The sequence below is a fragment of the Lepisma saccharinum genome, chromosome 13 (assembly GCF_977018435.1).
Source record: "Lepisma saccharinum chromosome 13, izLepSacc3.1, whole genome shotgun sequence".
NCBI classification, from domain to species: domain Eukaryota; kingdom Metazoa; phylum Arthropoda; class Insecta; order Zygentoma; family Lepismatidae; genus Lepisma; species Lepisma saccharinum.
In genome coordinates this window covers 7,676,593-7,690,980 of record NC_139241.1, presented here as the reverse complement: position 1 = coordinate 7,690,980, position 14,388 = coordinate 7,676,593, and positions in this window count along the sequence as shown.

Sequence of the window (14,388 nt, the reverse complement as noted above, 5' to 3'; positions counted from 1 at the left end):
TAGTTATCTAATTAACTTACATAAGTTTATTGGACGAATAAACTTTTCGCTGCAGATAATGGACATTGCTTTGCGTTGATTAAAAAGAGTCTCAAAATATTTTATCATATATACTTGCTTCAAATTAGCAATCTCGTTACATAATTTTGTACAAGCTTCATGCTTTTCGCGTCTTTAAATATGTTGGCTAAAGAAGGATAGTTGGATAGCCTCAGGCTGAATTTTGTTAAAGAAAAGACGAAATGATCTAAAGTTAAAATATTTTCTGATCATTTTATAAATGTATTTAACAGTTCTGCTGTACTCTCAGCGGCGAAAGAAACAGTAGCCGAATTGTCCACCACCATTTTCATTCAGTCTGTATTACATAATGTGATGATACTGAATCTAAATAATGACGTCAATATGAAGAGGGCAATTCCTGCTTCGAACCAACACAGGATGTAGAATAAAAAGTAATGAAGATAGCAATGGACAATTTGCCTACCATTTCTTTGCCGTTGACTGTACAAAGTAAAACGAAAACACTCTTTGGTGGGTTCCTTTATTTTCCACAGTGGTCTTTCAGAACACCACAAGCGATAGTTAATGCTGAGCAACTTGCTTCTTGACCTCCCTTGCTGGCAGCGTAAGCTGAGTAAAGAATGGCGCCAAAGAAGTCTCATCCCGCGCTAGGAAAAGCTACAGACGCAAAATTGCGTTTGCATTCGCTGCTAGTCACTACGTACTTCGTTTTTCCCATCGTTGGTAATATCTGTCTATCAAACTTTGCCCATCATCCACTTAAGAAGGATATAATTGAAGTCAATACATGCGAACTACAAAGCAAAACGAATGAGTGGGGGGAGGGGGGGTCAATGTTGTTTCATCGTATACTTACTATACGTGTCAAAGCAAAACTTTGGTCAAACCACGCTTATCTGTGGTTTAACTTTGTTTTGAGTCCACATTTTGCATGATAGGCTAATCGGGAAGGACCTACAGTTTAAAGTGGGATTCGAGCCTCTGATCAATCTGCCCCAAACAGGCATGAAAGTTCGATCTCGGAACCTCTTCATTACAAAGCGACAGCGTTGGGCATGAAACAATCAGGGAGGCCCTTATCTTTGAAATGGAAGGCAGAATATGGGTGTAACATCATCATACCGACTCTTCTTCGTTGCCTTGTAATCAAGGGGTCCCGGGTTCGATGCCCGGTGGAGACACATAGTGGTTCGGATCCCACCTTAAACTGTAGGTCCAGTTCTGATTAGCCTTACTGTGCATAAAGTGAACTTAAAACACCAACTCAATCAATCAATACTGACTCTTCTTCTTTTTGCTTCGTGTACATGGTGTGAAATCACTGGTTGAGGTTTACAAAGATCTTAATCTACAAGTACGTGCGCGCTAATATGTATACGTATTTTAAATACAACATTACTAATTACTAAATCACTAGATATTTAAAAATAACATTATTAAATACATTTAAAGGATTTTTTTACTTTTATAAATATCATATTTGCATCAAGTAACAAACTGATTTCTTTACTAAGTGGTTAAAGATGTCAATCAACTTCAAAATTGTTGAAATTGTTTTATTATGGAACAGCTGAAAGATTGATTGATTGAACTGGTTTATTTTACTTCGCTTTTCTGCCACTTTTGACTAATCGCGAAGATGGAAATGGCTGATGTACAATGAAACCGATGAAGGGACACTCACAAATACCCATGCCCAGGCCGGGATTCGAACCCGGAACCTCAGATGTCGTAGCACGCTATGCTAACAACTCCTCCACGGATGTCGGCGTAATACTTGAAACATTGTGTTTAGTTTTTCTATTAATATAAATCAATTAGGTTTCATTCTTATATTTATTGTCCTTTCTTGTTTCACATTAATTGTGAATACGTTGCTATTGCTGTAGATCTGTTAATGATATTTTGAAAGATAGATTGTTGGGGAAATACCCTCGTTGCACCTTGCCCTTGGACCTCTCCACTCCCAATAGTTCTCATGCACTATCATCCGCTGAGAAGAGATCGTTTCCAGGGATATTGAGGAATCGAGTGTTACGGTTAAAAACTTTCCTTCGTTTCACTTCAGGTGACAAGAAAATAGCAAAAAATCAAGTATAAAGAACAGATTGAACTGTTTGTGACATTTTGATCATTTTTGTAAGATTGTACGTGTAAGATGTACATGGTAAGATTTCACTTACCGTGGTTTACACCAGAGCCCTTCATTTAATGAATTTATTTTGCCTGTAATTTTAGTTTTACGTTCAGTAACTCAGGGCTGGACCTAAAGTTAACTTCTCAGTACGGACCTTCGGGTGCACGAGTTTGGGGTGGCAAAATGCCTTATCTTATTTAAATCTTCTTTTCGTTAACATTCGTGAACTGTAGTGATAGTGAGTTGCATGTTATTGAGTAGGAAAGCAAGAAGAGAACATCAATTTCAGTAAATGAGGCTGTGATTCCGCCCTTTGGAAAATTATTTCTTACTTATTGCAGACGATTATTTGAACAGAACCTTTGACAACTTGCAGGAAACATCCCGTTTCTTCCATTCTGCACGCCCTCTCATATCCGCGTTGTGGTTAACCATACTGTACAAATTAGTTACCTTCCACACAATCCACAATACTTTCACAAAAAAAAATTACTGGGAACGGTAGCCATATTATTGGTATTATAACCTGAGCATTGCATTGGTTTGGTTTAGAGTACGAGGTCGTTGTATTATGAAGTTTATCTAATCTTGTGTGGTGTCGCCAGTGTCACATGTTGGTACAATGCTGAGGATTTCGGTTTTCCTCTTAGTTGACTTATATTCAATGACAGCTTAACCCTTTCACCCCCAGGCACATCACGTATGATGTGTTGACAGAATGGTCGTGCAGACCAAGCACATCACGTATGATGTGTTCGTAGTGTATTGTTTTCTTTGTAAACGTGGGTATCTGGTTTGAGGCAGGGAAAAGGGAAATTCTTTCTGGGACGCTCTACCGTAATAACCAGCAGGTGTGTGAAACAGTGGCGCCCCTTATGACCATATATGGAAAGAAGCAACGAGCGTTTGTTGTGCCTATTTGTTGAGAGTTGACGAAGAAGGACGGTTGATTTCTTTCATTCCGAAAATGAATTATTTTAGTGATTCTAGTGATTCAGACTATATTCCGGAGAATTCTGGAGCCTCTAAAAAATCTGACGTATCTTCGGAATCCATTTCGGAAGATGAAGACACACCATTATCATATGATGGGTGGAAAGTTTTGCCAGATGAACCTGTTTCATGCTCTCCGGAACACTTTGCTAAGTACCATAAGGACAAGAAGAAGTAAAAAGTTTCCATTTGGACCTGTTGTACTACTATGTACTTGTTTTATGTATTATATTTATTATGTTATCCATATAACAATGTAAAATTTACAAAATTTGTAGCTACAAGTGAGTAAAGACACAATATGTAATACAATGTATTTATTTTATGTGTAATATATATATATATTTTATTACATATTATTATTACATTATGTACTATTATATAATGCAGTATATAAATATAAAAAATAAATACTAAAAATCATATTATCGTTATCACTGAACATTCCACAAAGTTAATAAACAACAAAGAATTAGAGAATGGACAAGAATAAGCAGGAAGTTTTCATCTGGACTTGCTGTACTACTCAGTACTTCGTTTATGTATACTAATATGTATTTGTTTATGTATACTAATATGTATTTGTTTATGTATTATGTTATGCATATCCATATAACAATGTAATATTTACAAAATGTGTAGCTACGAGTGAATAACGACGCAATTTATAATACAATATATATTATATATAATGTTTATTATGTATTGCTATTTCTTTATGTACTATTACATAACTCAGTATATAAAAACAAAAACATATTATGGTTATTACTGAACTTCCTACAAAGTTCAAAGAAATACAATATTAATTGGGATGAAGATTCAGGTAATATTTGTCATGGAATATTAAATGATTTTATTATTGAAGATTTTACATTAGAATCTGAGATGTAGAGGGTTTTCACATTTCTCTGTCTGGGGGTGAAAGGGTTAAGGAAAGCTAAGCACTTGTTTATCGCAGAAGAAAATTATTATAACAATGTAAAATGTGACAAATCCACAACAAAATTATATGCAAGGTAATTTCGTACTTTGTAAGTCACAAGTATGTAACCTATACTGAATAAATGAATGAATACTGCATTTAATTTCTTTGAATATTGCTCATGTATTAGGGGAGTCTACAGACCCCACTCCCACCCCCCGGTACGCTCTCAGACATAAACATGTAGAGTAAAAAGTAAAGTTGTTGCGTGGAAATATGGCCATTCTATTCAATTGCTATTGCCTTCTGTTTGTAGACCGATTGATTATAAAAAAAAAGTGTTTTCTAAACTTTTTTTTTCGAATAGCTTGCATTTTCTGCAGCTTGCGTTTGCAACGTATGACGTTGCAACCAGGAGACAGGTCAACCTTACTGTCAAGCAGGCGATCTTGTTTCTCTGCTATCGATATCTAAGGTTGCCAGACACTCATCTTTTATGCTTAACTTCGCTGCTTTTAAATAACGTTATTTTTTCAACATTAAAACATAAAGTTGGTTTACACATTTTAAATTGAGAATATTTCTGTTATACGTTTCGTGAAGCAATGCAGAGAGAACACGGGAGTGAGCGTTCTTAGTTCTCTCTCTTCCCACACGACCTTCATGTGTATCTGAGGCAGTGGCAACCATGCCCACTAAGTCCCTCGCCCTCGTAGACAAGGGATGGGGGGGGAAACCACTCGGTGTTGTTTTTAGATGTTATCTGTAGAAGCACTTCCCAGGTTTCTCTCGCTCTTCTTGTGTAATTTGCGAAAAGTACAGAATTCCTACGTTGTGCGTACAATCGAAGGCAAATGTAATAATAGACGAATTGCTCATCATTGTTAATTAAATCTGTGTTTCTCAATGTGATTTTCAAGGATCGGAATTCTCATACAGCTTCTTTTAAAAAAAAGCCCTGTCTGGGAAACTAATAATGGAAAAAAAAACTATGGATATCGTGCCTGCTATAATGTTTGCCGTTGACTGTATACAGGAAAAGGACGTTTTGCTATGGTCTTCGGAAACGATAGCGTCAAGGGGTCGTGGTCAGTGATGTGCGTCTACGCGTAAACAACGATAGTCTACATTCTACACGTAGACTATTTTATACACGTAGATTACGTAATCTATGTAAACAACATGGCGAAAGGTGATAACTTAGCAAAGGGCGCCGTGGAATTAAAAGAAAATTATATTGCGTATCAGTTGCTAATGTATGAAAAGAACTTTTCCTACCCTTTTTTCCAAATTCGAGAAATTTCTCACCTAGAAAGAAACCTAATATAGGATATATTCTAGTGTTCTTTGGGGAAAAGACCACTCTTGCCTCACGACTGCCATCTGTTGTTGTTTTTTGCATACTATTTATCTTCTTCCATAGTTGATGATAGAAGAGAAGAGAAATTTTGTTGTAAATAGGATTCTTTTCATTTCGTTAGGAACCAATATAGTTGAAAAGTCACTTTTCTTTCATGAAACCCTTCAAAATTAATTTTCATGCACTTTAGATTGTCTACGTAATCTATGTAAACTACAACCCAATGTAATCTACGCGTAGATTACGTGTAGATAACGCATGTAGACGTAAACGTATAGTCTACGGCACATCACTGGTCGTGGTACAGTGGTTCGGATTCCACTTTAGACTGTAGGTTCAGTCTGGAATAGCCTTTCTGTGCATAAAGTGGCAATTGAATTCTTAGAGAAGGAGCACAAGTTTCAAATCTTGGTCGTCTAATACACGAATGTTTGTGCTTACAGTTGCAATTCAACGCCAATGTCAACACTAAACTAAAGGTTCCAGTGTATTTCTATTTTACGCCCATTTTCTACCTTTCGTGTTAATCGCGACGTTGAGGATAAATGACTAACCGATGAAATGGTGATGGATCAAACAATGATACATCCACGCCTGACCAGGTACGTAGCAACCTGAGGCTTCACGGCGTGTTACGCCGTTTACTCCGCAACGGAAACCGACTAAAGGTTTCAGATGTCAAATGACAGAATGTAGATATCCACATCAACGATCCAAGGTTGAACCCCTTGAGTTTATTTCTGATTTCTTTCTTTCTTGTTTTAGTTTTTGATTTTAAGGCCACTTTATTCACATAAAGCATACACCCCTTGTTTGGGAATGAATATTTTATTTTTGTGTAGCGTATCGTGCAGTGGGTAACACTGTTGCTTTGTAATCAAGGGGTTCCAGGTTCTATTCCCTGCGGAGGCACATTGTGGAGTGCCTCTTTAAACTCTAAGTCCGATCTTAGCAAGAGGTTGACTTAAAACAAATTTTTAATTATTTTTTGTCATTTTTTGTCTTCATCATTCGTTCCCATCGTCGCAATCAATCAAAATTGTCAGAGAGGAGACGTAAAATGAAGAAAGTTATAATACGACAAAGACGCTTTTCTGATGTCTTGGCTGATATTGAACAATTTATCAATAGAATAATTCAATCTAGAGTTTGGTATCCAATGCAAATTACGCTTACCAAAGCACTTAACGAAAAGTTCTTTCAGTAGGGGGAAAAGGAAAAAGAGAATGTATGAAATTGATGTAATCTTAGACGTTTTTGTTTCAGAATGTATACAACCAGTATACAGTACTTACAAAAATGTGTGTATTTTCACTATTTTATCGCTTGTCGCCACTGTGTTGCATGTTGCGCGGAAATCTCAAATCATTATTATATTTTCTGGAAGTTGCACATATTTTTCGCTCGTAAGTCCTATTGACCGAGATACATAATTTGTAAACACATGTAATAAGTTATCGTGAGAATTTGTTTTTAATCACTTTCTGCATTTCTAAGTACGTATTCTTTAATCTTGAATTCTGAGAATTCTTGAGATGCTCAAAGTTAAGAACTTCTGCATTTGTTTTCTCATATCCCTACAAAACAGCTACTTAAGTTGACCGGACAAGGTTTTCAGTCAACTCAGTCGTGAAACAAACTGGACGCAGGGGTGTCCGGGGTTGTGACACGATGCTTGATGGGAATTACTGGAGGGGAAAACAATATTTGAGCTTTGATAATATAATACCAAAACGTTTAAACGTATGTTTATACTATTTCTACCACTTCTACCTAACTTCACACAAAAATGTGTATATATGAATGTGTGGTTGATTTGAATTGTTAATAAAGTGCACTTTATGTACAGATAGGCTAATCGGAACGGGGCCTACAGTTTATAGTGGGTTCCGAACCACTGTACTATGTGCCAGGATCTCTTGGCAAATCGACAACGGCCCGACCCTGTGGCCGAGTGGTTACCACATCGCGCTGCGACGCCAAGGGTCCCGGGTTCGAATCCCGGTCGGGTTTGGTTGTTTGTGAATGTCCATTCATCAATTTCATCATTTCATCACTCATCCCCATCTTCGCAAATTAGCCAAGAGGCACAAAACGCGAAGTAAAAAAAAACTAAATCAATCAATCAAATCGACAACGTTGCAACTACACCATCGGAGAGGCCCCCAGGTACGTGTGTGGCGTGTTGGAGGAGAGGATTACTTGCGAAAGTCAGTAGGTGAAACCCAACGTTCTGGAGCGGTCTTTTGACCTACTTTTCGCCTTACGACATTTTACTATAAGGCTGTCCCCCCTTACGATATTTTTCTGTAAGGCTAGACCGGTCCTTTGACCTACTTTTCGCCTTACGACATTTTACTATAAGGCTGTCTCCCCTTACGATATTTTTCTGTAAGCTCAGTTCTAGAGCGGTTCTTTGACCTACTTTTCGTGTAGACCCAAATGGAGAATTCAACGCCCGAAAATGGAGCTCGGTGGAGCTCGCCTTAATGGTTTGCTCTTGTAAGGCATGAGCTCCATTTTCTCGCAGTGTTACCAACTCCTCACTCGAAAAAATCACCAGGGTTTTTGTTTTTGGGTATAACCTAACCTAAAGCAAGGAGGTGGCAACCTTGCTTGAGGTATTTTCTCGCAGTGTTGCCAACTCCTCACTCGAAAAAAATCACCAAGGTTTTTTTTCTTGGTCTAACGTAACCTAAAGCAAGGAGGTGGCAATTTTGCTTGAGGCTTGCCTTACAGTGCATAAAGCAAGGTTGCCAACCCACTGGTACTTTTGCCATAGCCTTTTACAAGAAAAAAAAAGAGAAAGGGAAGAGTTAAACAACCGACAGCTTACCCACAGCCTTTTTTGCTCTAACCTAACCTAAAGCAAGGAGCTGGCAACTTTGCTTGTGCAATCAACCCGGTCGACCGCCCTCAAGTGGAGATAAGCGTTGCCAACTCCTCACTCGAAAAAAAAAATCACCAAGGTTTTTTTGGTCTAACCTAACCTAAAGCAAGGAGGTGGCAATTTTGCTTGTGCAATCAACCCGGTTGACCGCCCTCAAGTAAAGATCAGCGTTGCCAACCTACATATACTAAACAAGGAGAGCCGGCACTGCCGTAAAAGAGAGAGAGAGATGGGTGGATGGTAATATAGTATGTGTGTGCGTGTGTGCGTATAATATGTAGCATTATTAACTAGAGTGTGTTGGCAATTTACTTGCAACTAAAAAAAAATAGAGATGCCAACGTTGGTGTAAGATGAAGAGAGAGAGAGAGAGAGAGATTTATGGCTGGCAACAGTAACGAGCGAATGCGCCATATCGTAATTTTCCAACTCCGTATATCGTGATTTTTGTAAACCTCTCTCTCGGGGGAAACACGATGTGTTATACACACGCGCGCGCGCGCCTGTATTGTGACGCAAACAAACAAACAAAATAATAAATGTTGTCTTTTAGGATACCTGGCCCCCTATAACCTCGCGAGGGTGCGTGGTGCCCAACGCAGTTCTAATGGCCGCGGCTAACAAAGCCATGCCTTTGTAGAGTTTCATGGGTTCTTTTTTTTTTTCCTCCCACCCCCTCAATTTGTTTAAGAAATTCGATTTGATCCTAAAAAACACTCTGCATCCTATTGGAGTGCTTTGGATGTGTTTTTAGATTAAAAATTTTGTAATTGGGGAATGTAGAAAAGCTATTCTTGCTTGTTGGCGATATTTTTTAAAACTGCTCTGTGACCCTCTCGTTTTTCACGTCGTAGGCGAAGGACTTCTCTGCAATCAGGATGACACTGCATAGGGTATCCTCGGGCAAGGCATCGTGGAACTCGCAGACGACCTTGATGTTGGTTCGATCGTTGACCACAACCTTCTTTCTCTTAGATGTGTTGATGACGGTCATGGGTCTCCGTGCTTTGAACTCGCTGGGCGTGTAGTACATGTCCACGCTCCCCTCGGTCACGCGTTTGTAAGCCGAAAACGCTTCGTAAAGTTTGAGGTAATCGTTTTTGGTCACGTCGAGGTTGTAATTCTCGCGCGGGAACACTTCGTTGCGTCCATTTTTGAGATAAACATTCTTGATCTTGCAGTCGTCGAATTTACTGGAATCTTTTTCCTGATTGTTATTGCGCCCGGTCTGAAAGAGCACTACGACGAAATCTGGCATGTCGAACTGTATGTTGTTGAACTGCGTCGTCACGTCGAATTCCATGTGACTTCCCGATGCCACCTTCTGCACGCACTGGTAACCGTGAAAGTGAATCGGCACCTGCGGACTTTTCAAGATCTCCGCTTTGTACTTGAGGGCGTAGTTTGTTTCGTATTCCACCACCGGCATTCTCAATTCCATGCTCCGGATGACGCACTTGGCTGCTTCGGGTAAAGTGTTGGCTATCGGCGTGGTGCCGTCCGGACCCAAAGTAGCGTATCGCATCAGTGCGTCGTTGTCGTTGGCCGCTCTTCGAAACGTAACGCGCAGTCCTCCCTTCCACATGATCTCCTTGTAGTCCGAGAAGAAACCAGGCAGCAGACGCATGGGAAAGAGCACCGTGTGACTTTTCGTCGATATTTTGGTCCCGGCTTCGAATCCTCCTGCTTGATAGTATGCTGCGTCCGTTTTGGATAATTTCAAAGTTCCCACTGCCGTCGACGTGATGCCTGGATAGTCTATTCTGTCGATGACGGTGTTGTGTTTCCTCACCTCCACCTGCGAGAACAGGTGAGGCACGAAGTTGTCCACGAGTATCAAGTTTGCTGCTGCAGGAAACGCGTCTCCGCTTTCTTTCTTCACCACGTCGAATTGAAGGTAGAGGTCCGCTCTGTGAGGATGAATGAACCCGTCGCCTACGTCCACGTCGTATTCGATCTCCCTGTTCGCCTCGTTCAGATTGGCAAACGTGCGACGGTTGGGAGGGAAAGATTGCAATTCGTAACTTTCGATTTGCTCCATTTTACATGTATGGTTATTTATTATACGTTGATCTCCACGATGGCCGTCGTAGTGGCACCTGCGAAATCCACCACGTCTCCTTTCTCGTTCGTCACCACCAACTCTATGTCGTCTATGCGGTTGCGACATACCGGAAAATAGATCGGCGAAGAGGGCGTGTAGATGATCGGTTCCATGAACTCGGAACTTGGTTTGAAAGTGGCTATGATTCCCGTCTGCTTATGACTTCCTAACAATCCGTCCGAAGATTTCGTGATCATACCTTCGGCCACGTTACAGTGTACGTTCAGAGTCTCTATGGCCAAGAATTTAGGAATGTTGGTTGCTACGTGCTTGATACCAGCTTTGAGTTTGGTGTTGTTCTCGAAACCTAAAAGTTCTCCCATGGTGCCCAGGTCCACGGTCTCCGTCGCGGATAGGATTTCCACTCTGTGCGTGACCGAATTTTGAGAAAGGTATGTGCCTTTGGGTAATTGAGCTTGCAAAGTGGAAAGATTGTATTGGCCTGGCGTGACGACGATGTGTTCGCTTCCGACGCTAATTTTGTTGTTGTGCTGGGTGACGTTAGGTATGAGGTACATGCTGTAGAATGCACGCAGAGCCACGGATTTAGGATAGACGATGTCGTCGTGCAGCGTGAGTTTCAAGATTGAAGATTCGCTCGTGAGATGGAACACACCCATCCTAGTGATGCTGTTTGAGGTTCCACAATGCTTTCTGGAAATCCTCGATCGTAGGGTTATTTATTTTAGAGAGAAACGCGAGCACGGAGAGGCAGAGATGACCGCAGTTCACGTCTCCGAAATTTTGAATGCGTTCGTCGTTGTAGTATATGGAGGTTTTGTTCGTTTTCAGATAATGAATTAAATTTGTAGGTGGAACACCTCCGAAAGAATCGAAAACGAATGCTTTATCATTGTCGTTTTTGTGGTAACATATCCAATGCGTGCCTGGATTTTCTTGACCGTCCAAGTTGACTACTCCGCATTCTCTTCTTTTGACGGTTGAAGGTAACGAGTCGGACATGAAAACTCCTCTGAAGTGTTTGATTTGTAACGGTTCGATCAGAGATTCAATGTCTCGGTTGGTGAGTGCTTCTGTTTCTTTTTTTTAAACTTTTTCATCACGCCCTTCCCCTTCTTCTCCATGGCCAGGTTGTGACGTTTCTGTTCTTCCAATTCCGCCTTGTTCTTCTTCGAGTCGATGACGGTTTTCGCGATGGCGGCACTTCCGCCGGCCAAACTTCCCACGGCCCCCAATGCTGCCAGGATGGCCGGGATGCTGAATATGAAACCTCCGATCTTTTGCTGTTTCCGCGAACGTTGCAATCTTTTCAATTGAGGTGTGCTGAGCAGCAATTTCATTCCGTGTCCTTTTGACAAGCAAGAACGTTTCTTCTCGCGTTGTTTCTTGGTGAGTAACCCATCGAGAGCACCTAGATTTTTTAGATTGGAGTATGGTATCTGGTACACGACACCCTTGGGCTTCATGTTGATGCTCTATGTGTTATTTTCACGGTATGTTATTTATATATATATTCTGAGATTTTTTCTTGTGTAGTTTTTTACGGTATGTTATTTATATATTTTCAAGGCCTCGCTGTCGTTACACAAATTCTATTACGTGCTTCGTTTTCTTGCCAAGAAGTTCCTTTGTCCCCTTGTACACGATTCGAGTTTTGTTCTCGATTAAAATAGATAGCTTCTCGTCGGATAACATGTTAGCGTATCGATCTGGTAAAAATAGACTGTATTGTGCGTTGAGCAACAGGCGTACCTTGGGACCATACTGGGTAGAAACAATTGAACCGGAAGTTATCGTGTAAGGTTTGTCGACTTCCAATTCCTGAATTTTTACATACTCGACTGACAAATTTAGCATTTGTTTTAATGCTTGGAGATCACTTATTTTTTCGGTCGTCATATCAAAGAAAAATTTCAAAGTGTTAGAGAGAAATTTAATTGTTTTTCACGATGTGTGTTATTTATATATACCGAAGATTATTTTTTTTTTCACGATGTGTGTTATTTATATATCAAGTTTTTTTTGACACGTATATATATTATTATTTTTTAACAGAGGAAGAAAGTTCGTGCTTCGGAAAACGCGAGGATGTGCGTAGTGATATCTTCCGTCTCCTGCATAGACTTGTACCAATCTACTGTGTACCGTCTTCTTCCCTGCCTTGCCTCGTACAGTTCGTCCGACCTATCGTCCAATTTTTGCCCTGCAGCCAAAAGCAGAATGTTGAGATCACCGCACCTCAGGCCGCTGATCTCCTGAAGAAGGTCCTTGAGAACCATTTCACAAGGGATGCGAAATTCCGGCATTGTTCTTGCTATGTTTACAAGTTTATTAACATCTCCGTTAACTACCTTTTTGAATATTTTAGATAGTAGCTCGAGTGGCAAATTAGTTATGCAATCCATGTTGTTTTTTTACTGTATGTTATTTATATACCCCACCCCAATTTTTGTTTCGTGTTCATGGCGATGGTGGTGCCTAGTGCGGCGACCCGTTCACCCAACGATGCGTCTCTACTCACGAATCTTTCGAAAGCTGCGTGCTCTAACTTTCTGTCTGCTTCGTGACGTGCATCCAGATCCGTCTGCGTGGTGTTGTAGGCGATGTCGTGATCTTTGCATGCGGCGTCCAACGGATTCACACCCTTGTCTCCTCTCTCCAATCTTTTCTCGAGTTTGGTACCCGGTCCGCAGTACTGGTAGCCAGGTAAATGCATCTCGAAAGGTAACTTGTTGATGATGTCGTTCACGAGTCCCTTTCCTTCGGCCACGTTCCAAAATTTCGGAGGCAGCGTGTTGATGATTTTGATCAGGTAACCTATGCCCTTGTCATCGTTCACGATGAAGTTGGAAAGTTTCGTGCTGATCATGTCCACGATGCCAACCTTCTCGTTGTAGAAATTACGATTGCCTGCATTCTCTTCGCCGGCTATCACCAACAATCGGTCCACGAGTTTCCTAACGTCGTCCACCCAAACGAATTCTTTGGGTAACGTGTTGTAGCGTTTGACGCCGCTGCCCGTTTTGACCTGGTTCCAAATCGGTTTGATGAGATTCCTGTACTTCTCGCCGCTGCTCGATTTCACCCTATTCTGCGAGGCGTCGTTGTTCTGGTACAAGGCATCCGTCATGATCAGAATTTCCTTGTAACTTTGGTAATCTTCGTCGGTGTAATCTTTCGGCTGCTTTTTGGCGACGAGTTCCCACAGTCCCACCGTACCCGGATACCTGGTCCAACTATCCTTGTCGCCTAAATTGACTTTAATGTCGTTGCCTTCGAAGGTTACCTTCGATTTCCCAATCTTCCACACCACACCGCCGCCTTCGCTGGTTTCCATGCTGGGATACAATCCGAACACTTCATCCTTGTCGAATTTCCCCGTGCTCAGGTAGTCTCGTGCCAAAGGTCCCAACTCGATTTTATCCGAAGACGACGTGCTGCCTATGGCTCGACGTCGCGCCGGTGCATCCTTCAGTTCGAACGGCGTCGAAGGAATGCTCGAAATAGGCGTGGGTACGGCGTAACTTTTAGCTGCGAGCGGTACGAGTTCATTAATCAAATTTTTATTTTGTTCCGTGACACTTTTAATTTCTTTACCTAGACTGCTGATGGCATCGATCACAGGTTGTTCCTGACGTTTCTTCTCTTCGTAGAATCCGCGATTCTCGGATTTCCAACCTTTGAAGCGTTTCGCGAGGTAATCGCGAAGCTTGAGATTTTCGTCTTCGATTTTTCGTTTCGTCATGACGTTTATTTATACACGTCGTTTCTCACAACGTTGCAACGTTTAGAAAATCGTTGATTTTGTTTCTGTATTTTCCGTCGTTGGGTTTCCTCGTCATGTCGATCGTCGCGAATCCGAAATCGTCACCGTTCCAGCAAGTAGAGCAGCCTTCCGAAAATTGATTGTAGTTCATGTCTCCGCCTACGTAGTCATCGTACGCGTGCTTGAGGTTGGTGTGATCTTGACGAAACAAACATATGAAATTAGCGT